The sequence below is a fragment of the Trichomycterus rosablanca genome, chromosome 2, assembly GCF_030014385.1.
Source record: "Trichomycterus rosablanca isolate fTriRos1 chromosome 2, fTriRos1.hap1, whole genome shotgun sequence".
Taxonomy (NCBI): domain Eukaryota; kingdom Metazoa; phylum Chordata; class Actinopteri; order Siluriformes; family Trichomycteridae; genus Trichomycterus; species Trichomycterus rosablanca.
The window spans coordinates 57,233,823-57,256,310 of NC_085989.1; the positions used below are offsets into that span (position 1 = coordinate 57,233,823).

At 34.7% G+C, this 22,488-nt stretch overlaps 17 non-coding genes and 3 pseudogenes across 17 annotated transcripts; 10 read left to right on the top strand and 10 right to left on the bottom strand.

Annotated features, from left to right (window-relative positions):
- Positions 1–1,697: 1,697 nt before the first annotated feature.
- On the bottom strand, positions 1,698–1,910 carry LOC134309390 (small nucleolar RNA U3). Its single transcript, XR_010011126.1, has one exon. It is a non-coding gene; the product is annotated as a small nucleolar RNA U3 (small nucleolar RNA).
- Positions 1,911–3,509: 1,599 nt separating this feature from the next.
- Positions 3,510–3,722, top strand: LOC134309322 (small nucleolar RNA U3). Its single transcript, XR_010011060.1, has one exon. It is a non-coding gene; the product is annotated as a small nucleolar RNA U3 (small nucleolar RNA).
- Positions 3,723–4,681: 959 nt separating this feature from the next.
- Positions 4,682–4,894, bottom strand: LOC134309483 (small nucleolar RNA U3). Its single transcript, XR_010011197.1, has one exon. It is a non-coding gene; the product is annotated as a small nucleolar RNA U3 (small nucleolar RNA).
- Positions 4,895–5,787: 893 nt separating this feature from the next.
- Positions 5,788–6,000, top strand: LOC134309498 (small nucleolar RNA U3). The gene has a single exon (XR_010011211.1). It is a non-coding gene; the product is annotated as a small nucleolar RNA U3 (small nucleolar RNA).
- Positions 6,001–7,216: 1,216 nt separating this feature from the next.
- Positions 7,217–7,429, bottom strand: LOC134309341 (small nucleolar RNA U3). The gene has a single exon (XR_010011079.1). It is a non-coding gene; the product is annotated as a small nucleolar RNA U3 (small nucleolar RNA).
- A 481-nt stretch (positions 7,430–7,910) lies between these two features.
- On the top strand, positions 7,911–8,123 carry LOC134309423 (small nucleolar RNA U3). The gene has a single exon (XR_010011157.1). It is a non-coding gene; the product is annotated as a small nucleolar RNA U3 (small nucleolar RNA).
- Positions 8,124–9,075: 952 nt separating this feature from the next.
- On the bottom strand, positions 9,076–9,269 carry LOC134309433 (small nucleolar RNA U3; annotated as a pseudogene).
- A 20-nt stretch (positions 9,270–9,289) lies between these two features.
- On the top strand, positions 9,290–9,502 carry LOC134309384 (small nucleolar RNA U3). Its single transcript, XR_010011121.1, has one exon. It is a non-coding gene; the product is annotated as a small nucleolar RNA U3 (small nucleolar RNA).
- A 959-nt stretch (positions 9,503–10,461) lies between these two features.
- On the bottom strand, positions 10,462–10,674 carry LOC134309320 (small nucleolar RNA U3). The gene has a single exon (XR_010011058.1). It is a non-coding gene; the product is annotated as a small nucleolar RNA U3 (small nucleolar RNA).
- Positions 10,675–11,567: 893 nt separating this feature from the next.
- LOC134309337 (small nucleolar RNA U3) lies at positions 11,568–11,778 on the top strand. The gene has a single exon (XR_010011075.1). It is a non-coding gene; the product is annotated as a small nucleolar RNA U3 (small nucleolar RNA).
- A 1,101-nt stretch (positions 11,779–12,879) lies between these two features.
- Positions 12,880–13,073, bottom strand: LOC134309436 (small nucleolar RNA U3; annotated as a pseudogene).
- Positions 13,074–13,093: 20 nt separating this feature from the next.
- On the top strand, positions 13,094–13,306 carry LOC134309333 (small nucleolar RNA U3). Its single transcript, XR_010011071.1, has one exon. It is a non-coding gene; the product is annotated as a small nucleolar RNA U3 (small nucleolar RNA).
- A 960-nt stretch (positions 13,307–14,266) lies between these two features.
- Positions 14,267–14,479, bottom strand: LOC134309495 (small nucleolar RNA U3). The gene has a single exon (XR_010011208.1). It is a non-coding gene; the product is annotated as a small nucleolar RNA U3 (small nucleolar RNA).
- Positions 14,480–15,372: 893 nt separating this feature from the next.
- LOC134309353 (small nucleolar RNA U3) lies at positions 15,373–15,585 on the top strand. Its single transcript, XR_010011091.1, has one exon. It is a non-coding gene; the product is annotated as a small nucleolar RNA U3 (small nucleolar RNA).
- Positions 15,586–16,801: 1,216 nt separating this feature from the next.
- LOC134309357 (small nucleolar RNA U3) lies at positions 16,802–17,014 on the bottom strand. Its single transcript, XR_010011095.1, has one exon. It is a non-coding gene; the product is annotated as a small nucleolar RNA U3 (small nucleolar RNA).
- Positions 17,015–17,493: 479 nt separating this feature from the next.
- Positions 17,494–17,706, top strand: LOC134309411 (small nucleolar RNA U3). Its single transcript, XR_010011146.1, has one exon. It is a non-coding gene; the product is annotated as a small nucleolar RNA U3 (small nucleolar RNA).
- Positions 17,707–18,658: 952 nt separating this feature from the next.
- Positions 18,659–18,852, bottom strand: LOC134309431 (small nucleolar RNA U3; annotated as a pseudogene).
- A 20-nt stretch (positions 18,853–18,872) lies between these two features.
- LOC134309392 (small nucleolar RNA U3) lies at positions 18,873–19,085 on the top strand. The gene has a single exon (XR_010011128.1). It is a non-coding gene; the product is annotated as a small nucleolar RNA U3 (small nucleolar RNA).
- Positions 19,086–20,042: 957 nt separating this feature from the next.
- LOC134309471 (small nucleolar RNA U3) lies at positions 20,043–20,255 on the bottom strand. The gene has a single exon (XR_010011186.1). It is a non-coding gene; the product is annotated as a small nucleolar RNA U3 (small nucleolar RNA).
- An 893-nt stretch (positions 20,256–21,148) lies between these two features.
- On the top strand, positions 21,149–21,361 carry LOC134309499 (small nucleolar RNA U3). The gene has a single exon (XR_010011212.1). It is a non-coding gene; the product is annotated as a small nucleolar RNA U3 (small nucleolar RNA).
- Positions 21,362–22,488: the final 1,127 nt, after the last annotated feature.

Here is a 22,488-nt window from a genome sequence, read left to right on the forward strand (position 1 = left end):
AACGTGCTTTTGCATGATGCCTGTTGAAGGCTACATGCTCCTTAATTCTTACAGGCTTTTTAAAGGGTGTTATGAGAGCGATGGGGTGTGTGATACAGGGGCAGCCATTATCACCAAGGATCATGTAGCCTCTTGGTGGGAATATGGCCTGCTGGTAAGGAACGCTTTGGCAACACACCCTTGAATCATGCATTAACCCAGGAAAGCCAATAAAGACGTCTAAAGACTTGCCTTGGTGGTCACACACAGCTTGCAGGTATATAGATGTATAGAGCTTTCAGTCGATGTAGCACTGTGCATGAGGTTCTCCTGGAGCTTTGATTCTAATGTGGCTCCCATCAATGGCACCAACTACAGATAAAAAAGCTACATGATTTAACAGTTTCACAAATCCCTCAGCAATTCTTTAAGTCTTCTTGTTTTGGGTGGTAAACGACTGAGAGAGGAACTCACCTCATTTCTCCGGTCACCTGGTGAATCACGTCATGAATCATGTCATAGACTATAGTACAGGGCATAGAAAATGCACAGGAAACAACACGATATGATTTGCTACTTCAATGGTTTCCCCCAGCCATGAGTGCTCTCAGTATGGACCTGCTGGAAAAGCACTTTCAGGGAGTCAGAAGCTTACAGCCAGAGAGCAGAATTTAGTCGGCCTTTCTTCCTGTGAGAGATAGAAATTGTTCATAGGTAAAGAAATTTAAATGAATGTATGTAAATAGTTGAATAAAAGTAAATATAAATAGATGTATAAATAGTTTAATGCATACCATTTGTAATTATTCAGATTATTTCCAAATAAGTATAGTGTGAATGTTATAGTATGGTTAGAGCTGTATGGTGAATAAATGTTATTTGTATTTATTGTAGTCATGTGTTTATTAGGGTTATCTTTAGTTTCATCTTTGGGTTTTTAATAATTTGTATAAATACTTTGTGTAACATCTTACATTCATAAATCTGTAATATAAAGTTATATTCATCAGTGGGCACAGGACGCTGCCCACGGGGCGCTGTTGGCTGTATATTTTTGGTTGGTGGACTATTCCCAGTCCAGCAGTGACAGTGAGGTGTTTAAAAACTCCAGCAGCGCTGCTGTGTCTGATCCACTCATACCAGCACAACACACACTAACACACCACCACCATGTCAGTGTCACTGCAGTGCTGAGAATCATCCACCACCTAAATAATACCTGCTCTGTGTGACCATTGAAGAACAGGGTGAAGGGGGGCTAACAAAGTATGTGGAGAAACAGATGGACTACAGTCAGTAATTGTAGAACTACAAAGTGCTTCTATATGGTAAGTGGAGCTGATAAAATAAACAGCTAGTGGTGCACGGGGTAAAAAAAAACATAGTGAATTTGTTTTCTGGTGCTAAATCTATTTACTCTTTATACAAGAAATAAAGTTTATAATAACCAAGATTCTATTTCATTTCTAATTCACATCGATTTCATTTTTATTAGATAACAGCCAGTGGTTCTCTTTGCTGACTATAAGTTAAACATTCTCTTCCAGTGTAGGATTCATGTTACCAAAAGACAGAAACACAGACTAACCTTACTGACATTAATGATTATTTAATACAAAACAATTTTACATTATATTTGACTTTATAGCTAAAACTATAATTTTTAAACAGAGAAATTTTTACATGGCAGAGAGCTAAATACTTTCAGTAGTTCACTAACCACTCTGAACATGTCTTCCTCATTGAAACTGTTAGAAACAGTCAGAACATTCATCAATGATGAAGAGCAGAAGAATAAATCATTCCTCTCCATCTGATTCATGTTCAGAAAGAAACATCACAGCTCATCATCATGGTTAAAGAGACGTAACACTTTCAAATCACATTTCCTAGTCAGTAACTATAGAAATGATTCCTGAAAGTATAGTCTTAACCTGAAAGCAGCAGAACCCAGCTGAGTGATGTTCTCCTCTACACTTCACCCTCACACTAGATTCATCTCTGTTCATTCTGACACATTCAGTAAAATCTTTACACATTTTTTAATTGAATTGTACTACAGATGAATGTGTGTATATAAAGTTAAATAAATGTAAACATAGAGTTAAAACTAAACATTCACACATGTTCATACACACTACACGCTCACGTAGCTCTTCAACTCTTCAACTTTATTTCTTCTGTTTAACAAATACAAGAACGGCCAGAGTGTCTAAGATCACTAATTGATCCAGTCTCCCTGAATTTTTTAATTAATCTCTTCTTAAAAAATTCAAATCTTGCGTGAATTTTGGGACACTGTACAAGAAATACTCAGCACACGCCCATTGACATGAGCAACTTGATAACTGCAAAAATATGTAGGAGTGTAATTAGGCTTCCTTGGTTCATTTTTTTCAAAGGTGACGGGTATGAGCAGATTTCCGAGGCTGTCTACGATTGCCAAACTGGTATTAGTTCTGCTGCCACACTGAAATGCAGATGCAGAGAGGGTTTTTTCCATGGTGGGGCTTAATAAAACCAAAACCAGGAATGCGTTTGGCGCTGGATGGAACTCATTAATGGACATTGAACCACAGTGCTTTAAATGGGAGAACATCGGTCATCAAGGCATTAAAATCTGCCACAAACACTTACAACACCCAACATCACTCAGAAACACAAACACACACAGAGGGACAGAATAATCACCACTGTTCAAGGGGCCCATTTGTTTTTCTTTATTTAATTTGTCTGGGGTTTTTTTGTTTGTTTAGAAAGGCATAGCTAAAACAATTTATTTATTATTACAAAATTTAGTGTAAAGTGAAGAGACAAATTGTGTTTATGCTGATGGGACACTGGGAGGGACCGCTCATTACAACAGCTAATATTTACACAAGATATAAATCTCAAACTATTTAACTATTAAATATAAATTATACTGTGAAATAAGCAAAATAAAGATTCAGTGAATCACAGATATCTCACAATTAATAATGTGCATTTATTTTTATACAAATATTCCAGCTACTCTTTGTTTTCTCCTGGTTAGAAAATGTGATTAGTAATTGTATTTGCTTTCCTAATGGTTTCTTAATGTGCTTTCACACACAGAAAGGACCAAGACAGCTCCACCTGGGCATATATAACATAACAACAAGGTTAGGGAAGGCTCTTAAACAATGACATTATTACATAACTAAGGATCGTTCAGTCATGGTGTTTAAACGTTCTGTGTTTGTGCAGCTCTTTACAAAAAGTGTCCTAACATTTATACACTTATTTACACAGAAAACATAATAAAACATTATAATCAGGATTTAGACTGAACTATAGAACTAAACCCACATTCAGTAGGAGGGTTAATAATCTTCTTCTATTAGATCTTAGTGCAGCGTTTGATTCTACAGATCCGAATATTTTACTGGAGAGGCTGACTGGTGTTGTGAAGCTTCTACTAGAAACCTCCATGTTGGAGAGATGAATCTAGTGTGAGGGTGAAGTGTAGAGGAGAACATCACTCAGCTGGGTTCTGCTGCTTCCAGGTTAAGACTATACTTTCAGGAATCATTTCTATAGTTACTGACTAGGAAATGTGGTTTGAAAGTGTTACGTCTCTTTAACCATGATGATGAGCTGTGATGTTTCTTTCTGAGCATGAATCAGATGGAGAGGAATGATTTATTCATCTGCTCTTCATCATTGATGAATGTTCTGACTGTTTCTAACAGCTTAGAAAAGAGAAACATGTTCAGAGTGGTTAGGTTTAATTTTGGTTAAATAAAAGTGTTTGTTTTCTTTGACAATCATCTTTGTGAATCTCTTTCTTTTCAAGCTCTTGAAACATTTATATAGTACAGAAGGTTGGAAATCAAAAAACGATTGAGTTATTAAGTCTCAAATCCTGCTCTTAGTATCACTCGTTCTATCACTTTCCCAGATCCTCATAGTTGAAGAATTTAGTCATTTATATAGAATTTATAAACAAAACAAGGATAAATATTAATAAATGAATGATTAAAAAGAGAACAGAAAAAGGAAATATCTCACTTCCACACTCTCTCCTGAACACGGTTACTTTCTCATACAGCATCAGTGGATTAGAAACATTTTCTCTTGTAGATTAAAGTTTTGTAATACTTTAATTTAAATGATGTTTGTAAGTTTGAAGGCTGATGGTTTGTTTAATTATATAAAACAAGAGCCCATAAGGTTTGTTTGTGGCTCTGTGGTGTGGTAACATGTGAGTAAATGTTTAAATTAGTGTCGAGGATCAGACTCAGTATAAATGTACCGTCTGCTAAAGTTTGGACAGTTCTGATGAAATTCTGTCTTTTGTTAATTTACTACATAAAAAATATGTGAAGTTTTCTTCAACAGAGACCTTCAACAAGCTTCTGCACATTTTATTTTAAGTGACTGAATTTAACTGAGGAAAACAAAACACACGTGATGTATGAAGTTCAGTTACATTAAATAGGTTTGGATTTAAACATGAAGTTTAGCAAATAAATATTGGTGCATAATGAGTAGTATTGCATCACAACATTTTCAATAGATTAGCACTCCCTCAAGAACAAATTATTCCCTTATATTAACTTATTAAGTCACAGAGACCAGCAAAGCAATAAAAACCAAACTGTAACAAAAACAAGAGAAAAAACAAAAACCCATTTATTAACAAAATGCAAATTCTTCCATTCAGCTCATAATACTCAAAACCACTCTGAACATGTTTCCTTCTTCTAAACTGTTAGATACAGTCAGAACATTCATCAATGATGAAGAGCAGATAAATAAATCATTCCTCTCCATCTGATTCATGCTCAGAAAGAAACATCACAGCTCATCATCATGGTTAAAGAGACGTAACACTTTCAAATCACATTTCCTAGTCAGTAACTATAGAAATGATTCCTGAAAGTATAGTCTTAACCTGGAAGCAGCAGAACCCAGCTGAGTGATGTTCTCCTCTACACTTCACCCTCACACTAGATTCATCTCTCCAACATGGAGGTTTCTAGTAGAAACTTCACAACACCAGCATCATCACAACTGTCTAGTTATGTTCGTCTCTGACACCTGAACCAGATGTGATCATGGATTTGTGACCTGGGCAGAAAAAAGATTTGATTCATCAGATCAGAATATTTTACTTCACAACACCAGCATCATTCTAACTGTATCATTATGGCTGTATCTCACATTTTGGCCAGTTGTGACCTGGACAGAAACAGTTTCTGGTCCTGGAGTAAAATAAATACATCCATTAAACCTGGTTATTTACCCAATTTTTTTACAGGTGCAGTTATTAAACCCCTGATTACAGAAACTAAACTTGATCTGTTTAATTATAGGTTCATATCACATTTCTGGTAAATAACAGCTGATGAACGAGTCCACTCATGGTGTGTGTGCACTCTCTCTGTAGAAAATACTGTTTATGTAGTGTTTTAAAATTTAAATAAATAGTTTTCTAAACTTTTGAATAATAAATGTCCAGTATAAATATTTAAACATTCTGTGTTTGTGCAGGACGTTACAAAAAGTGTCCCAACAATTATACACTTATTTACACAGAAAACATTATAAAGCATTATAATCAGGATTTAGACTGAACTATAGAACTCAGTACGAGGGTTAATAGTCTTCTTCTATTACATCTTAGTGCAGCGTTTGATTCTACAGATCAGAATATTTTACTGGAGAGGCTGACTGGTGTTGTGAAGCTTCTACTAGAAACCTCCATGTTGGAGAGATGAATCTAGCGTGAGGGTGAAGTGTAGAGGAGAACATCACTCAGCTGGGTTCTGCTGCTTCCAGGTTAAGACTATACTTTCAGGAATCATTTCTATAGTTACTGACTAGGAAATGTGATTTGAAAGTGTTACGTCTCTTTAACCATGATGATGAGCTGTGATGTTTCTTTCTGAGCATGAACCAGATGGAGAGGAATGATTTATTCATCTGCTCTTCGTAGTTGATGATTGTTCTGACTGTTTCTAACAGTTTAGAAGAAGGAAACATGTTCAGAGTGGTTAAAATTGATCCTGGGTAAATGAAGGTGTTGATGAATTATTCCATAGTTCTTCTTTACAGCATCTTTTTAACTATATCATCAAGTCCTTTTTGTATTTATATGATGCTAAAAGTTACAAGAAGTTAAATGTAAAGGTGAAATAATAATCTATATCATTCTTTTATTTTATTTGTAAATGTTAGAAGAAGTTAGTTTGTTTTAGTGGTTAAAGTACTGGATTAGTAATCAGAAGGTTGCTGGTTCAAGCCCCACTACTGCCAGGTTTCTGCTATTGGGCCCTTGAGCAAGGCCCTTAACCTTCTAATGCTCAGACTGTATAATGTAACTGTAATGTAAGTCGCTCTGGATTAAAGTGTCTGCTAAATGCCAAAAATGCAAATATTAATAAATAAATGAATAAAAATAAGTACAGAATAAGGGAATATCTTACTTTAATATCCTCCCCCTTATCGTATGAGTTCTAATAGAATTAAGAACATTATTGAAATGAGACCAGTCCTCGTGTATCCTGAAAATATCCTGTTTTATTCCTGTTTTATTCCTGTTTTATTTCGACTGAGATATAAACATGTACACACAGAGGTAGCTCAGCGGTTAAGGTACTGGACTAGTAATCTTAAGATTGCCAGTTCAAGTAACACCACCACCAAGTTGCCACTATTGGGCTCCTGAGCAAGGCCCTTAACCTTTGATTGCTCAAATTGTGTTCAGTCATAATTGTAAATCACTTTTGATAAGAGTGTAAACATTCAGGCTGAAGTGTAAACACGGGTGTGTTCTATTCTGATCGAGGTGTAAACACGGGCGTGTTCTATTCTGATCGAGGTGTAAACTTCTCTTGGTGTGCTCAGATTGAAATGTTAGTTTGATTATCAGATTTTCAGGCTGTATGTACACACAGTTACTTTCTCATACAGCAAAAATCTCTCTTGTAGATTAGAGCTTTGTAATATCTTCACTGGAATTCTGTTTTGTTACTTTGAAGGCTAGAAGTTGGTTCAGGTTAGTTCGTGATTCTGCTGTTTGGTAACAGACGGACCCCCAGGATTTGAGTAAATATTTGAATTACAGTGTGTGAAAAAGAATGACTGACTGCTTAGCTACATGAAATCAAATTAATACAGTTACAGAATTAACCCTAATTGTAAACAGTAAATCTAAAAATGCTCATACAGAACAAGCATTGACTTCATTGTTTAAATTGTGTTAGTTCTAACCACTCTGAACATGTTTCTCTCTACTAAACTATTAGAAACAGTCAGAACATTCATCAATGATGAAGAGCAGAAGAATAAATCATTCCTCTCCATCTGATTCACGCTCAGAAAGAAACATCACAGCTCATCATCATGGTTAAAAAGATGTAACACTTTCAAATCACATTTCCTAGTCAGTAACTATAGAAATGATTCCTGAAAGTATAGTCTTAACCTGGAAGCAGCAGAACCCAGCTGAGTGATGTTCTCCTCTACACTTCACCCTCACACTAGATTCATCTCTCCAACATGGAGGTTTCTAGTAAAAGTTAATTACTATTAATATAAAAGTAGATATAACAATATCTGATTTACTCTTCGTGTTTTTAATAATTCTCTCTGATTGTTGGAGTTCTTGTATTTATTAAACAAGAACCTGAAGTTGAAGAGCTACGAGTTACTCAATGTAAGTTTGTACGCTGTAAGTGTGAGTGTGTAGTGTGTATGAACATGAATGTTTAGTTTGAACTAACTCTGTTATATTTACATTTATTAAACTTTCGATACACACTAATTCATCTGTAGTACAATTCTACTGATAGAACGAGTAAAGATTCTACTGAATGTGATAGAATGAACAGAGAGATGAATCTAGTGTGAGGGTGAAGTGTAGAGGAGAACATCACTCAGCTGGGTTCTGCTGCTTCCAGGTTAAGACTATACTTTCAGGAATTATTTCTATAGTTACTGACTAGGAAATGTGATTTGAAAGTGTTACGACTCTTTAACCATGATGATGAGCTGTGATGTTTCTTTCTGAGCATAAATCAGATGGAGAGGAATGATTTAATCACCTGCTCTTTGTCATTGATAAATGTTCTGACTGTTTCTGTCGGTTTAGAAGAAGAAAACATGTCCAGAGTGGTTAGATTTAATCCTGGTTTAATGAAAGTGTTGATGAGTCTCTTTCCCGTCTTTTTTTTTTCTCTTCAGCAACTTTTTAATTCTACTGTACTATCAAGTTCATTAAGTATTTATATAATAATAAAAAATAGAAAAAGTAAATTAAGTTTTAAGTGCAGGTAACGTAGTAATCAATCATTTTCCTTCTTTGTTATTTTATGTGTTGATTTTAGACAGAAGGTTCCACTGCAATTTATAAACAAAACAAGGACAAATGTTAATAAATAAATGTATAAAAATAAGTATGGAAAAAGGAAGTATCTCACTTTTAATATCCTCCCCATAATTATAAGGCAGAGTTCTAATAGAATTAAGTAGCTTGTTGAAATGAGACCAGTCCTCATTTCTGAAATACCCTGTTTTATTTCGACTGAGATATAAACATGTACACACAGAGGTAGCTCAGCGGTTAAGGTACTGGACTAGTAATCTTAAAATTGCCAGTTCAAGTGGCACCACCACCAAGTTGCCACTATTGGGCCCCTGAGCAAGGCCCCTAACCTTTGATTGCTTAAATTATGTTCAGTCATAATTGTAAATCACTTTGGATAAAAGTGTAAACATTCAGATTGAGGTGTAAACACGGGCGTGTTCTATTTTGATCGAGGTGTTAACACTGGCGTGTTCAGATTGAGCTGTTAGTCTGATTATCAGATTTTCAGGCTGTATGTAAACACAGTTACTTTCTCATACAGTAAAAAATTCTCTTGTTGATTAGAGCTTTGAAATACTTTCACTTGAAGATTGTTTGTACCATTGAAGGCTAGGAACTGGTTTAGATTAGTTTGTGTTTCTGCTGTTTAGTAACAGATGGATCCCAGACTTTAAGTAAATGTTTGAATTACAGTACATCAAAAAATGCTCATACAAAACAACCATTTACTTAATTGTTTAAACTGTGTTAGCTCTTACCACTCTGAACATGTTTCTCTTTTCTAAACTGTTAGAAACAGTCAGAACATTCATCAATGATGAAGAGCAGATGAATAAATCATTCCTCTCCATCTGATTCATGCTCAGAAAGAAACAAAGGTTCTACTAGAAACCTCCATGTTGGAGAGATGAATCTAGCGTGAGGGTGAAGTGTAGAGGAGAACATCACTCAGCTGGGTTCTGCTGCTTCCAGGTTAAGACTATACTTTCAGGAATCATTTCTATAGTTACTGACTAGGAAATGTGATTTGAAAGTGTTACGTCTCTTTAACCATGATGATGAGCTGTGATGTTTCTTTCTGAGCATGAATCAGATGGAGAGGAATGATTTATTCATCTACTCTTCATCATTGATGATTATTCTGACAGTTTCTAACAGTTTAGAAAAGAGAAACATGTTCAGAGTGGTTAGGTTTAATTTTGGTTAAATAAAAGTGTCTGTTTTCTTTGACAATCACCTTTGTGAATCTCTTTCTTTTCAAGCTCTTGAAACATTTATATAGTACAGAAGGTTGGAAATCAAAAAACGATTGAGTTATTAAGTCTCAAATCCTGCTCTTAGTATCACTCGTTCTATCACTTTCCCAGATCCTCATAGTTGAAGAATTTAGTCATTTATATAGAATTTATAAACAAAACAAGAATAAATATTAATAAATGAATGATTAAAAAGAGAACAGAAAAAGGAAATATCTCACTTCCACACTCTCCCCTGAACACGGTTACTTTCTCATACAGCATCAGTGGATCAGAAACATTTTCTCTTGTAGATTAAAGTTTTGTAATACTTTAATTTAAATGATGTTTGTAAGTTTGAAGGCTGATGGTTTGTTTAATTATATAAAACAAGAGCCCATAAGGTTTGTTTGTGGCTCTGTGGTGTGGTAACATGTGAGTAAATGTTTAAATTAGTGTCGAGGATCAGACTCAGTATAAATGTACCGTCTGCTAAAGTTTGGACAGTTCTGATGAAATTCTGTCTTTTGTTAATTTACTACATAAAAAATATGTGAAGTTTTCTTCAACAGAGACCTTCAACAAGCTTCTGCACATTTTATTTTAAGTGACTGAATTTAACTGAAGAAAACAAAACACACGTGATGTATGAAGTTCAGTTACATTAAATAGGTTTGGATTTAAACATGAAGTTTAGCAAATAAATATTGGTGCATAATGAGTAGTATTGCATCACAACATTTTCAATAGATTAGCACTCCCTCAAGAACAAATTATTCCCTTATATTAACTTATTAAGTCACAGAGACCAGCAAAGCAATAAAAACCAAACTGTAACAAAAACAAGAGAAAAAACAAAAACCCATTTATTAACAAAATGCAAATTCTTCCATTCAGCTCATAATACTCAAAACCACTCTGAACATGTTTTCTTCTTCTAAACTGCAAGAAACAGTCAGAACATTCATCAATGATGAAGAGCAGATAAATAAATCATTCCTCTCCATCTGATTCATGCTCAGAAAGAAACATCACAGCTCATCATCATGGTTAAAGAGACGTAACACTTTCAAATCACTTTTCCTAGTCAGTAACTATAGAAATGATTCCTGAAAGTATAGTCTTAACCTGGAAGCAGCAGAACCCAGCTGAGTGATGTTCACCTCAACACTTCACCCTCACACTAGATTCATCTCTCCAACATGGAGGTTTCTAGTAGAAACTTCACAACACCAGCATCATCACAACTGTCTAGTTATGTTCGTCTCTGACACCTGAACCAGATGTGATCATGGATTTGTGACCTGGGCAGAAAAAAGATTTGATTCATCAGATCAGAATATTTTACTTCACAACACCAGCATCATTCTAACTGTATCATTATGGCTGTATCTCACATTTTGGCCAGTTGTGACCTGGACAGAAACAGTTTCTGGTCCTGGAGTAAAATAAATACATCCATTAAACCTGGTTATTTACCCAATTTTTTTACAGGTGCAGTTATTAAACCCCTGATTACAGAAACTAAACTTGATCTGTTTAATTATAGGTTCATATCACATTTCTGGTAAATAACAGCTGATGAACGAGTCCACTCATGGTGTGTGTGCACTCTCTCTGTAGAAAATACTGTTTATGTAGTGTTTTAAAATTTAAATAAATAGTTTTCTAAACTTTTGAATAATAAATGTCCAGTATAAATATTTAAACATTCTGTGTTAGTACAGGACGTTACAAAAAGTGTCCCAACAATTATACACTTATTTACACAGAAAACATTATAAAGCATTATAATCAGGATTTAGACTGAACTATAGAACTCAGTACGAGGGTTAATAGTCTTCTTCTATTACATCTTAGTGCAGCGTTTGATTCTACAGATCAGAATATTTTACTGGAGAGGCTGACTGGTGTTGTGAAGCTTCTACTAGAAACCTCCATGTTGGAGAGATGAATCTAGCGTGAGGGTGAAGTGTAGAGGAGAACATCACTCAGCTGGGTTCTGCTGCTTCCAGGTTAAGACTACTTTCAGGAATCATTTCTATAGTTACTGACTAGGAAATGTGATTTGAAAGTGTTACGTCTCTTTAACCATGATGATGAGCTGTGATGTTTCTTTCTGAGCATGAATCAGATGGAGAGGAATGATTTATTCTTCTGCTCTTCATCGTTGATGATTGTTCTGACTGTTTCTAACAGTTTAGAAGAAGGAAACATGTTCAGAGTGGTTAAAATTGATCCTGGGTAAATGAAGGTGTTGATTAATTATTCCATAGTTCTTCTTTACAGCATCTTTTTAACTATATCATCAAGTCCTTTTTGTATTTATATGATGCTAAAAGTTACAAGAAGTTAAATGTAAAGGTGAAATAATAATCTATGTCATTCTTTTATTTTATTTGTAAATGTTAGAAGAAGTTAGTTTGTTTTAGTGGTTAAAGTACTGGATTAGTAATCAGAAGGTTGCTGGTTCAAGCCCCACTACTGCCAGGTTTCTGCTATTGGGTCCTTGAGCAAGGCCCTTAACCTTCTAATGCTCAGACTGTATACTGTAACTGTAATGTAAGTCGCTCTGGATTAAAGTGTCTGCTAAATGCCAAAAATGCAAATATTAATAAATAAATGAATAAAAATAAGTACAGAATAAGGGAATATCTCACTTTAATATCCTCCCCCTTATCGTATGAGTTCTAATAGAATTAAGAACATTATTGAAATGAGACCAGTCCTCGTGTATCCTGAAAATATCCTGTTTTATTCCTGTTTTATTCCTGTTTTATTTCGACTGAGATATAAACATGTACACACAGAGGTAGCTCAGCGGTTAAGGTACTGGACTAGTAATCTTAAGATTGCCAGTTCAAGTGGCACCACCACCAAGTTGCCACTATTGGGCCCCTGAGCAAGGCCCCTAACCTTTGATTGCTCAAATTATGTTCAGTCATAATTGTAAATCACTTTGGATAAAAGTGTAAACATTCAGATTGAGGTGTAAACACGGGCGTGTTCTATTTTGATTGAGGCATTAACACAGATGTGTTCAGATTGAGCTGTGAGGCTGATTAACAGATTTTCAAACTGTATGTAAACACAGTTACTTTCTCATACAGTAAAAAATTATCTTGTTAATTAGAGCTTTGAAATACTTTCACTTGAAGATTGTTTGTACCATTGAAGGCTAGGAACTGGTTTAGATTAGTTTGTGTTTCTGCTGTTTAGTAACAGATGGATCCCAGACTTTAAGTAAATGTTTGAATTACAGTACATCAAAAAATGCTCATACAAAACAACCATTTACTTAATTGTTTAAACTGTGTTAGCTCTTACCACTCTGAACATGTTTCTCTTTTCTAAACTGTTAGAAACAGTCAGAACATTCATCAATGATGAAGAGCAGATGAATAAATCATTCCTCTCCATCTGATTCATGCTCAGAAAGAAACAAAGGTTCTACTAGAAACCTCCATGTTGGAGAGATGAATCTAGCGTGAGGGTGAAGTGTAGAGGAGAACATCACTCAGCTGGGTTCTGCTGCTTCCAGGTTAAGACTATACTTTCAGGAATCATTTCTATAGTTACTGACTAGGAAATGTGATTTGAAAGTGTTACATCTCTTTAACCATGATGATGAGCTATGATGTTTCTTTCTGAGCATGAATCAGATGGAGTGGAATGATTTATTCATCTGCTCTTCATCATTGATGAATGTTCTGACTGTTTCTAACAGTTTAGAAAAGAGAAACATGTTCAGAGTGGTTAGGTTTAATTTTGGTTAAATGAAAGTGTTTGTTTTCTTTGACAATCACCTTTGTGAATCTCTTTCTTTTCAAGCTCTTGAAACATTTATATAGTACAGAAGGCTGGAAAATCAAAAAACGATTGAGTTATTAAGTCTCAAATCCTGCTCTTAGTATCACTCGTTCTATCACTTTCCCAGATCCTCATAGTTGAAGAATTTAGTCATTTATATAGAATTTATAAACAAAACAAGAATAAATATTAATAAATGAATGATTAAAAAGAGAACAGAAAAAGGAAATATCTCACTTCCACACTCTCCCCTGAACACGGTTACTTTCTCATACAGCATCAGTGGATCAGAAACATTTTCTCTTGTAGATTAAAGTTTTGTAATACTTTAATTTAAATGATGTTTGTAAGTTTGAAGGCTGATGGTTTGTTTAATTATATAAAACAAGAGCCCATAAGGTTTGTTTGTGGCTCTGTGGTGTGGTAACATGTGAGTAAATGTTTAAATTAGTGTCGAGGATCAGACTCAGTATAAATGTACCGTCTGCTAAAGTTTGGACAGTTCTGATGAAATTCTGTCTTTTGTTAATTTACTACATAAAAAATATGTGAAGTTTTCTTCAACAGAGACCTTCAACAAGCTTCTGCACATTTTATTTTAAGTGACTGAATTTAACTGAAGAAAACAAAACACACGTGATGTATGAAGTTCAGTTACATTAAATAGGTTTGGATTTAAACGTGAAGTTTAGCAAATAAATATTGGTGCATAATGAGTAGTATTGCATCACAACATTTTCAATAGATTAGCACTCCCTCAAGAACAAATTATTCCCTTATATTAACTTATTAAGTCACAGAGACCAGCAAAGCAATAAAAACCAAACTGTAACAAAAACAAGAGAAAAAACAAAAACCCATTTATTAACAAAATGCAAATTCTTCCATTCAGCTCATAATACTCAAAACCACTCTGAACATGTTTCCTTCTTCTAAACTGTTAGAAACAGTCAGAACATTCATCAATGATGAAAAGCAGATGAATAAATCATTATTCTCCATCTGATTCATGCTCAGAAAGAAACATCACAGCTCATCATCATGGTTAAAAAGACGTAACACTTTCAAATCACATTTCCTAGTCAGTAACTATAGAAATGATTCCTGAAAGTATAGTCTTAACCTGGAAGCAGCAGAACCCAGCTGAGTGATGTTCTCCTCTACACTTCACCCTCACACTAGATTCATCTCTCCAACATGGAGGTTTCTAGTAGAAACTTCACAACACCAGCATCATCACAACTGTCTAGTTATGTTCGTCTCTGACACCTGAACCAGATGTGATCATGGATTTGTGACCTGGGCAGAAAAAAGATTTGATTCATCAGATCAGAATATTTTACTTCACAACACCAGCATCATTCTAACTGTATCATTATGGCTGTATCTCACATTTTGGCCAGTTGTGACCTGGACAGAAACAGTTTCTGGTCCTGGAGTAAAATAAATACATCCATTAAACCTGGTTATTTACCCAATTTTTTTACAGGTGCAGTTATTAAACCCCTGATTACAGAAACTAAACTTGATCTGTTTAATTATAGGTTCATATCACATTTCTGGTAAATAACAGCTGATGAACGAGTCCACTCATGGTGTGTGTGCACTCTCTCTGTAGAAAATACTGTTTATGTAGTGTTTTAAAATTTAAATAAATAGTTTTCTAAACTTTTGAATAATAAATGTCCAGTATAAATATTTAAACATTCTGTGTTTGTGCAGGACGTTACAAAAAGTGTCCCAACAATTATACACTTATTTACACAGAAAACATTATAAAGCATTATAATCAGGATTTAGACTGAACTATAGAACTCAGTACGAGGGTTAATAGTCTTCTTCTATTACATCTTAGTGCAGCGTTTGATTCTACAGATCAGAATATTTTACTGGAGAGGCTGACTGGTGTTGTGAAGCTTCTACTAGAAACCTCCATGTTGGAGAGATGAATCTAGCGTGAGGGTGAAGTGTAGAGGAGAACATCACTCAGCTGGGTTCTGCTGCTTCCAGGTTAAGACTATACTTTCAGGAATCATTTCTATAGTTACTGACTAGGAAATGTGATTTGAAAGTGTTATGTCTCTTTAACCATGATGATGAGCTGTGATGTTTCTTTCTGAGCATGAACCAGATGGAGAGGAATGATTTATTTATCTGCTCTTCGTAGTTGATGATTGTTCTGACTGTTTCTAACAGTTTAGAAGAAGGAAACATGTTCAGAGTGGTTAAAATTGATCCTGGGTAAATGAAGGTGTTGATTAATTATTCCATAGTTCTTCTTTACAGCATCTTTTTAACTATATCATCAAGTCCTTTTTGTATTTATATGATGCTAAAAGTTACAAGAAGTTAAATGTAAAGGTGAAATAATAATCTATATCATTCTTTTATTTTATTTGTAAATGTTAGAAGAAGTTAGTTTGTTTTAGTGGTTAAAGTACTGGATTAGTAATCAGAAGGTTGCTGGTTCAAGCCCCACTACTGCCAGGTTTCTGCTATTGGGCCCTTGAGCAAGGCCCTTAACCTTCTAATGCTCAGACTGTATAATGTAACTGTAATGTAAGTCGCTCTGGATTAAAGTGTCTGCTAAATGCCAAAAATGCAAATATTAATAAATAAATGAATAAAAATAAGTACAGAATAAGGGAATATCTTACTTTAATATCCTCCCCCTTATCGTATGAGTTCTAATAGAATTAAGAACATTATTGAAATGAGACCAGTCCTCGTGTATCCTGAAAATATCCTGTTTTATTCCTGTTTTATTCCTGTTTTATTTCGACTGAGATATAAACATGTACACACAGAGGTAGCTCAGCGGTTAAGGTACTGGACTAGTAATCTTAAGATTGCCAGTTCAAGTAACACCACCACCAAGTTGCCACTATTGGGCTCCTGAGCAAGGCCCTTAACCCTTGATCACTCAAATTGTGTTCAGTCATAATTGTAAATCACTTTTGATAAGAGTGTAAACATTCAGGCTGAAGTGTAAACACGGGTGTGTTGTATTCTGATCGAGGTGTAAACACGGGCGTGTTCTATTCTGATCGAGGTGTAAACTTCTCTTGGTGTGCTCAGATTGAAATGTTAGTTTGATTATCAGATTTTCAGGCTGTATGTACACACAGTTACTTTCTCATACAGCAAAAATCTCTCTTGTAGATTAGAGCTTTGTAATATCTTCACTGGAATTCTGTTTTGTTACTTTGAAGGCTAGAAGTTGGTTCAGGTTAGTTCGTGATTCTGCTGTTTGGTAACAGACGGACCCCCAGGATTTGAGTAAATATTTGAATTACAGTGTGTGAAAAAGAATGACTGACTGCTTAGCTACATGAAATCAAATTAATACAGTTACAGAATTAACCCTAATTGTAAACAGTAAATCTAAAAATGCTCATACAGAACAAGCATTGACTTCATTGTTTAAATTGTGTTAGTTCTAACCACTCTGAACATGTTTCTCTCTACTAAACTATTAGAAACAGTCAGAACACTCATCAATGATGAAGAGCAGAAGAATAAATCATTCCTCTCCATCTGATTCATGCTCAGAAAGAAACATCACAACTCATCATCATGGTTAAAAAGATGTAACACTTTCAAATCACATTTCCTAGTCAGTAACTATAGAAATGAATCCTGAAAGTATAGTCTTAACCTGGAAGCAGCAGAACCCAGCTGAGTGATGTTCTCCTCTACACTTCACCCTCACACTAGATTCATCTCTCCAACATGGAGGTTTCTAGTAAAAGTTAATTACTATTAATATAAAAGTAGATATAACAATATCTGATTTACTCTTCGTGTTTTTAATAATTCTCTCTGATTGTTGGAGTTCTTGTATTTATTAAACAAGAACCTGAAGTTGAAGAGCTACGAGTTACTCAATGTAAGTTTGTACGCTGTAAGTGTGAGTGTGTAGTGTGTATGAACATGAATGTTTAGTTTGAACTAACTCTGTTATATTTACATTTATTAAACTTTCGATACACACTAATTCATCTGTAGTACAATTCTACTGATAGAACGAGTAAAGATTCTACTGAATGTGATAGAATGAACAGAGATGAATCTAGTGTGAGGGTGAAGTGTAGAGGAGAACATCACTCAGCTGGGTTCTGCTGCTTCCAGGTTAAGACTATACTTTCAGGAATCATTTCTATAGTTACTGACTAGGAAATGTGATTTGAAAGTGTTACGACTCTTTAACCATGATGATGAGCTGTGATGTTTCTTTCTGAGCATAAATCAGATGGAGAGGAATGATTTAATCACCTGCTCTTTGTCATTGATAAATGTTCTGACTGTTTCTGTCGGTTTAGAAGAAGAAAACATGTCCAGAGTGGTTAGATTTAATCCTGGTTTAATGAAAGTGTTGATGAGTCTCTTTCCCGTCTTTTTTTTTTCTCTTCAGCAACTTTTTAATTCTACTGTACTATCAAGTTCATTAAGTATTTATATAATAATAAAAAATAGAAAAAGTAAATTAAGTTTTAAGTGCAGGTAACGTAGTAATCAATCATTTTCCTTCTTTGTTATTTTATGTGTTGATTTTAGACAGAAGGTTCCACTGCAATTTATAAACAAAACAAGGACAAATGTTAATAAATAAATGTATAAAAATAAGTATGGAAAAAGGAAGTATCTCACTTTTAATATCCTCCCCATAATTATAAGGCAGAGTTCTAATAGAATTAAGTAGCTTGTTGAAATGAGACCAGTCCTCATTTCTGAAATACCCTGTTTTATTTCGACTGAGATATAAACATGTACACACAGAGGTAGCTCAGCGGTTAAGGTACTGGACTAGTAATCTTAAAATTGCCAGTTCAAGTGGCACCACCACCAAGTTGCCACTATTGGGCCCCTGAGCAAGGCCCCTAACCTTTGATTGCTTAAATTATGTTCAGTCATAATTGTAAATCACTTTGGATAAAAGTGTAAACATTCAGATTGAGGTGTAAACACGGGCGTGTTCTATTTTGATCGAGGTGTTAACACTGGCGTGTTCAGATTGAGCTGTTAGTCTGATTATCAGATTTTCAGGCTGTATGTAAACACAGTTACTTTCTCATACAGTAAAAAATTCTCTTGTTGATTAGAGCTTTGAAATACTTTCACTTGAAGATTGTTTGTACCATTGAAGGCTAGGAACTGGTTTAGATTAGTTTGTGTTTCTGCTGTTTAGTAACAGATGGATCCCAGACTTTAAGTAAATGTTTGAATTACAGTACATCAAAAAATGCTCATACAAAACAACCATTTACTTAATTGTTTAAACTGTGTTAGCTCTTACCACTCTGAACATGTTTCTCTTTTCTAAACTGTTAGAAACAGTCAGAACATTCATCAATGATGAAGAGCAGATGAATAAATCATTCCTCTCCATCTGATTCATGCTCAGAAAGAAACAAAGGTTCTACTAGAAACCTCCATGTTGGAGAGATGAATCTAGCGTGAGGGTGAAGTGTAGAGGAGAACATCACTCAGCTGGGTTCTGCTGCTTCCAGGTTAAGACTATACTTTCAGGAATCATTTCTATAGTTACTGACTAGGAAATGTGATTTGAAAGTGTTGCATCTCTTTAACCATGATGATGAGTTGTGATGTTTCTTTCTGAGCATGAATCAGATGGAGAGGAATGATTTATTCATCTACTCTTCATCATTGATGATTATTCTGACAGTTTCTAACAGTTTAGAAAAGAGAAACATGTTCAGAGTGGTTAGGTTTAATTTTGGTTAAATAAAAGTGTCTGTTTTCTTTGACAATCACCTTTGTGAATCTCTTTCTTTTCAAGCTCTTGAAACATTTATATAGTACAGAAGGTTGGAAATCAAAAAACGATTGAGTTATTAAGTCTCAAATCCTGCTCTTAGTATCACTCGTTCTATCACTTTCCCAGATCCTCATAGTTGAAGAATTTAGTCATTTATATAGAATTTATAAACAAAACAAGAATAAATATTAATAAATGAATGATTAAAAAGAGAACAGAAAAAGGAAATATCTCACTTCCACACTCTCCCCTGAACACGGTTACTTTCTCATACAGCATCAGTGGATCAGAAACATTTTCTCTTGTAGATTAAAGTTTTGTAATACTTTAATTTAAATGATGTTTGTAAGTTTGAAGGCTGATGGTTTGTTTAATTATATAAAACAAGAGCCCATAAGGTTTGTTTGTGGCTCTGTGGTGTGGTAACGTGAGTAAATGTTTAAATTAGTGTCGAGGATCAGACTCAGTATAAATGTACCGTCTGCTAAAGTTTGGACAGTTCTGATGAAATTCTGTCTTTTGTTAATTTACTACATAAAAAATATGTGAAGTTTTCTTCAACAGAGACCTTCAACAAGCTTCTGCACATTTTATTTTAAGTGACTGAATTTAACTGAGGAAAACAAAACACACGTGATGTATGAAGTTCAGTTACATTAAATAGGTTTGGATTTAAACGTGAAGTTTAGCAAATAAATATTGGTGCATAATGAGTAGTATTGCATCACAACATTTTCAATAGATTAGCACTCCCTCAAGAACAAATTATTCCCGTATATTAACTTATTAAGTCACAGAGACCAGCAAAGCAATAAAAACCAAACTGTAACAAAAACAAGAGAAAAAACAAAAACCCATTTATTAACAAAATGCAAATTTTTCCATTCAGCTCATAATACTCAAAACCACTCTGAACATGTTTCCTTCTTCTAAACTGTAAGAAACAGTCAGAACATTCATCAATGATGAAGAGCAGATAAATAAATCATTCCTCTCCATCTGATTCATGCTCAGAAAGAAACATCACAGCTCATCATCATGGTTAAAGAGACGTAACACTTTCAAATCACATTTCCTAGTCAGTAACTATAGAAATGATTCCTGAAAGTATAGTCTTAACCTGGAAGCAGCAGAACCCAGCTGAGTGATGTTCTCCTCTACACTTCACCCTCACACTAGATTCATCTCTCCAACATGGAGGTTTCTAGTAGAAACTTCACAACACCAGCATCATCACAACTGTCTAGTTATGTTCGTCTCTGACACCTGAACCAGATGTGATCATGGATTTGTGACCTGGGCAGAAAAAAGATTTGATTCATCAGATCAGAATATTTTACTTCACAACACCAGCATCATTCTAACTGTATCATTATGGCTGTATCTCACATTTTGGCCAGTTGTGACCTGGACAGAAACAGTTTCTGGTCCTGGAGTAAAATAAATACATCCATTAAACCTGGTTATTTACCCAATTTTTTTACAGGTGCAGTTATTAAACCCCTGATTACAGAAACTAAACTTGATCTGTTTAATTATAGGTTCATATCACATTTCTGGTAAATAACAGCTGATGAACGAGTCCACTCATGGTGTGTGTGCACTCTCTCTGTAGAAAATACTGTTTATGTAGTGTTTTAAAATTTAAATAAATAGTTTTCTAAACTTTTGAATAATAAATGTCCAGTATAAATATTTAAACATTCTGTGTTTGTGCAGGACGTTACAAAAAGTGTCCCAACAATTATACACTTATTTACACAGAAAACATTATAAAGCATTATAATCAGGATTTAGACTGAACTATAGAACTCAGTACGAGGGTTAATAGTCTTCTTCTATTACATCTTAGTGCAGCGTTTGATTCTACAGATCAGAATATTTTACTGGAGAGGCTGACTGGTGTTGTGAAGCTTCTACTAGAAACCTCCATGTTGGAGAGATGAATCTAGCGTGAGGGTGAAGTGTAGAGGAGAACATCACTCAGCTGGGTTCTGCTGCTTCCAGGTTAAGACTATACTTTCAGGAATCATTTCTATAGTTACTGACTAGGAAATGTGATTTGAAAGTGTTACGTCTCTTTAACCATGATGATGAGCTGTGATGTTTCTTTCTGAGCATGAACCAGATGGAGAGGAATGATTTATTCATCTGCTCTTCGTAGTTGATGATTGTTCTGACTGTTTCTAACAGTTTAGAAGAAGGAAACATGTTCAGAGTGGTTAAAATTGATCCTGGGTAAATGAAGGTGTTGATTAATTATTCCATAGTTCTTCTTTACAGCATCTTTTTAACTATATCATCAAGTCCTTTTTGCATTTATATGATGCTAAAAGTTACAAGAAGTTAAATGTAAAGGTGAAATAATAATCTATATCATTCTTTTATTTTATTTGTAAATGTTAGAAGAAGTTAGTTTGTTTTAGTGGTTAAAGTACTGGATTAGTAATCAGAAGGTTGCTGGTTCAAGCCCCACTACTGCCAGGTTTCTGCTATTGGGCCCTTGAGCAAGGCCCTTAACCTTCTAATGCTCAGACTGTATACTGTAACTGTAATGTAAGTCGCTCTGGATTAAAGTGTCTGCTAAATGCCAAAAATGCAAATATTAATAAATAAATGAATAAAAATAAGTACAGAATAAGGGAATATCTCACTTTAATATCCTCCCCCTTATCGTATGAGTTCTAATAGAATTAAGAACATTATTGAAATGAGACCAGTCCTCGTGTATCCTGAAAATATCCTGTTTTATTCCTGTTTTATTCCTGTTTTATTTCGACTGAGATATAAACATGTACACACAGAGGTAGCTCAGCGGTTAAGGTACTGGACTAGTAATCTTAAGATTGCCAGTTCAAGTAACACCACCACCAAGTTGCCACTATTGGGCTCCTGAGCAAGGCCCTTAACCCTTGATCACTCAAATTGTGTTCAGTCATAATTGTAAATCACTTTTGATAAGAGTGTAAACATTCAGGCTGAAGTGTAAACACGGGCGTGTTGTATTCTGATCGAGGTGTAAACACGGGCGTGTTCTATTCTGATCGAGGTGTAAACTTCTCTTGGTGTGCTCAGATTGAAATGTTAGTTTGATTATCAGATTTTCAGGCTGTATGTACACACAGTTACTTTCTCATACAGCAAAAATCTCTCTTGTAGATTAGAGCTTTGTAATATCTTCACTGGAATTCTGTTTTGTTACTTTGAAGGCTAGAAGTTGGTTCAGGTTAGTTCGTGATTCTGCTGTTTGGTAACAGACAGACCCCCAGGATTTGAGTAAATATTTGAATTACAGTGTGTGAAAAAGAATGACTGACTGCTTAGCTACATGAAATCAAATTAACACAGTT